This window comes from Panthera onca, chromosome F2 (genome assembly GCF_046562875.1).
Source record: "Panthera onca isolate mPanOnc1 chromosome F2, mPanOnc1 haplotype 2, whole genome shotgun sequence".
NCBI classification, from domain to species: domain Eukaryota; kingdom Metazoa; phylum Chordata; class Mammalia; order Carnivora; family Felidae; genus Panthera; species Panthera onca.
Window position 1 is genome coordinate 30,230,282 of NC_138356.1, and position 3,798 is coordinate 30,234,079.

The window sequence follows — 3,798 nt, forward strand, 5'->3', positions numbered from 1 at the left end:
CTTTGCTCTTGTGGGGAGTCAGTCTTCCATTCTCCTGCAACCCTTGCTCAGCCTCCCATGCCCTGTTCAGGTTTTCATTATCATTTCCTTAGATTCACCTCACATATATGTCTCCACTGCTAAAGTGTAAGATCTGAGAGGGAAGTTGAGAAACGCGGACTCTGGCTCTAAACTCAGCTCAGTCATTAACTGTATCCCAGAGAAAGACAGAAAACCTCTCAGTGCCCTGGTTTTCTCAACTGCTACATTTTTTTGCACCTCATCCTTACACAAGGGCCATACTAATCTTCTCTGTATCATTCCAATTTTAGTTTGTGTGCTGAGAATGGAGCACTCAGTTGCTACATTTTTTTTAAACAAGTAGACAAGTGTTACAAGACTGGAGAAGAAAGCAGTAACTCATGCTGTCTCTGTGTTGTTAAAGTAGGGAGACATATTCTCTCTTCCCTATATAAATGAAAATAAATACTTCAAGTAAATATTAATATTGTCCCCTAAGAAATAAAAGCTTAGGGGCGCCTGGGTGGCTCTGTTTGGTTAAGTGTTTAACTCTTGATTTCAGCTCGGGTCATGATCTCAAAGTTCCTGAGTTTGAGCCCCATCAGACTCCCTGCTGGCAGTCTTGAAATTCTGTCTGTCTGTCTCTCTCTCTCTCAAAATAAATAAACTTAAGAAATATAAGTCTAGTGGGAAAAAAAAGAATATGTTTATTGAAATATATGAGCTAAACACTGGGAATTACAAATCTAAGTTATTAATATGAAATCTCAAGTTTCATGAAATGTTTAATGGACTCTATTGGTATTCCTTCAGGTTAAATAAAATCCTTTAAAATTTCTTAAAGTATTGTTTATAGCATAAGCTATGTCTTATGCACTCTCAAGAAGGATTATGAAAAGCTTGTGACCTTATTTGAACAGTTAAAATACTCAGTACATAATCACCAAGATGCCCTTCTAGGAAAGAATTTCATTTAAACCCAGTTAAAGTAGACTTTAATATTCATAAGAGGATAGAATTATTATCTGGATAAATCTTTCATGCAGACTGTTGTGAGAAGAATTAAATAAAGCCCAGGAGAATAATATTTTAATGGAAAAAATTTTTTTTCAAAAACTAGAAATAGAAATACTTTAACCTTTCAGGTCATGGAAATGAGCTTATAAAATCCTCAGACCACAAATATTAAGATACAGCCACAGTATAAGAAGAAATAAAAAGAATCATTAAAGTTTTTATGCAAATAACTTTGAAAACCTGGATAAAATATATTTTGAAAAATGTAATTTACCAAAATTCATCCAAAAGATTAAAAAAAAATGTCTAAGCAGATAGCTTTCCAAAGAAGAAATGGAAAACGTACACAAGTTGCTTTCGTTCTTTCGAATGTTTTCCCAGAGAATTCTATAAAACCTTTAGAGGACATAGAATTCCAATGTTATTTAAATTGTTTTAGATCATAGGAAAAAGAGGAGGTCCCTAAGTGCATTTTATGAAGCAAGTATAACATTTAATATTATAAACCATTAAGTCATCATTTGATAGTTCCAAGGAGAAATCGCATATGATCATCATGATTAATCCTGGAAAAAAGCACGGAGTTAGTATCATATTTTGTGGGAAAACTCAAGAAACATTCCATTGGCACCAGGAAAAATTAAATAATGCCCACTGTCACATTAAGGTGTAACATTGGGCTAAAATAGGAACGATTAAGCTTTTAAGAAAATAAAAAGAAATTAGAGGTTCGATATTAAAAGGAGTTGAGATTATCATAACTGAAAATATTATTTCATACTTAAACATTGCAATATAATTAAACTGTAAAATTACTTCAAACAAAAGAAAATTTAGTGACATAGTTGGGCACAAAATAATGATAAATCAGAGCTTTAGGTACACTACAAGAGGAGATAAAAAAAACAGATTCCACTGCAATGCAATAAAAATAATAAATAAGAGAAATTAGGAGCCCCTGGGTGGCTCGTTGAGCGTCCAACTCTTCATTTCAGCTCAGGTCATGATTCCTGGGTCATGGGATCCAGCCCTATGTCAGGATCCACACTGAGCATGATGCCTGCTTAAGATTCTTTCTCTCTCTCCCTTTTTGCCCCTGCTTGTGTGCTTTCTCTCTCTCTCTCTCTCTCTCTCTCAAATAAATAAATAAATAAAATTAAAAATAAATAAGAACAATTAAAAAGCAATATGAAAAAGCTGTATGTGTAAACATTTTAAATACTCCTGAAGGCCCAAAATAATACATGAATACCTGAGAAAATATACCATGTTCTTTGATAGACATTTTCATCACCAGTGTCGTTTCTTTACCATGATCCAAATGAAAATGCCAACTGCTTTCTTTTGTAGTCTTTAGTTTTTTAGGTATTTTTTTAATGAAAGGGTAAGACATAGGGTAATTCTCTAGTTCATTTTGAAAAATAAACATACTTCATGCATATATCAAGGTAAATTACTCCAAATGAGTCAGTGTTTAAATGCAAAAAATAAAACAATAAAAATAATATATAAAACCTTGAGTAAACTCCTATAAAGAAGGAAAGGCCTTTCTAATTATAGACTCAAATCCTTAAGCCATAAAACAAAAGAGTGTAAAATTCAACCACATTAAAAAAATAACTTCTGCACGAGGCAAAAATATTATGAACAAATAAAAACTAGGAAATATGGCTTATAATTCATATTACAAAGGAAAGGCTCACCCTTCTCTTATATAAAAATATCCTTGAAAAAAATAAGAAAATGCTAAACAAATATGAAGAAAATAGGCAGAGGGTATGTACAGACAGTTCAGCATATACATATATATGTATATGCTGAATATAACCTTTAGATTTGTAAAAAGATGTTCAGCTGCACTCATAATAAGAAAAATGCTAATTCAAACATCACCACACTTGTGGTTTCAAAACATGGCCCCAGAATTATCCAGCACTCCTCCCATGAACAGGTGCACTTTCCCTTGAGTCCAATGTCTGTAACTTTCTGACCAACAGACTCCAGCCTATATGTTGTGATGGTTTGGTAGCTTGCACTACCCGTCTCTTTCTCTGAAACCCAACCACCATGCTATGAGGAAGCACAAGTCCCCCACTGGACAGGAACCAATAGCTAGTACCAACTTGCCAGTCATGTGAGTACACCAACTTGGAACAAGACCCTTGAGCTTTAGTTGAGCTGCCCCAGCTAACACTGCATGGAGAAGAGATGAGTTGCCTTTACTAAGTTCTGCTGAAATTGAAGATTTATGAGCAAATTAAATGACTGTTTCATTTTGAGCTAATTCAGGATGATCTTTTGAAATTGGTAAGGAAGAAGACGCCATGATACTGTGTACAGAAAACCCTAAAAACTCCACCAAAAAAATAAATAAATGAATTTATTTATTACTAAATTCAATAAATCAGGTCACAGGATACAAAATCAATATAAAGAAATCCATTGCATTTTTATATACTAATAATGAAGTGGCAGAAAGATAAATTAAGAAAATGGTCCTATTTGCAATTTTACCAAAAATAATAAAATACCTAAGAATAAATTTAACCAGGGAGGTGAAAGACTTGTCCTTTGAAACTATAAATGTTGATGAAAGAAATTGCAGATGACACACATAAATGGAAGATGTTCCATGCTCATGGATTGGAAGAACAAATACTGTTAAAATGTCGATTCTACCCAAAGCAATCTGCAAATTCAATGGAATCCCTATCAAAATACCAATAGCTTTTTTTTTTGTACAGAACTAGGACAAACAATCCAAAAATTTGTGCGGAAACA

General features: G+C 33.3%; 1 non-coding gene across 1 annotated transcript; it reads right to left on the reverse strand.

Annotated features, from left to right (window-relative positions):
- Positions 1 to 228: 228 nt before the first annotated feature.
- LOC132664923 (U6 spliceosomal RNA) lies at positions 229 to 334 on the reverse strand. The gene has a single exon (XR_009603914.2). It is a non-coding gene; the product is annotated as a U6 spliceosomal RNA (small nuclear RNA).
- Between the last annotated feature and the right edge of the window lie 3,464 nt (positions 335 to 3,798).